We start from the raw sequence: 424 nt of genomic DNA on the forward strand, positions 1-424 counted from the left end.
TTTCGACAATCTATAAGATGACTTTTTCGACATGCTATAATATGACTTTTTTTTTAGATACTATACTATGACGTTTTATGACTTTTTTTGACATACTATACTATGACTTTTTATGACTTTTTTCGACATACTATACTATGGCTTTTTTCGACATACTTATAGTATGACTTTTTTCGACATACTATACTATGGCTTTTTATGACTTTTTTTGACATACTATACTACGACTTTTTTCGACATCGAATACTATAACTGTGATCGACATGCTATACTGTGACTTTTTATGACGTTTTTCAACATAGTGTGCTATGACTTTTTATGACATACTGTACAATGACTTTTTCTGACTATACTGTGTCTGTTTTTGACATAAAATGCCATGACTTTTTATTTCTTTTTTCAACATGCTATACTATGACTTTTT

Source organism: Etheostoma cragini, chromosome 4 (genome assembly GCF_013103735.1).
Source record: "Etheostoma cragini isolate CJK2018 chromosome 4, CSU_Ecrag_1.0, whole genome shotgun sequence".
Lineage (NCBI taxonomy): Eukaryota > Metazoa > Chordata > Actinopteri > Perciformes > Percidae > Etheostoma > Etheostoma cragini.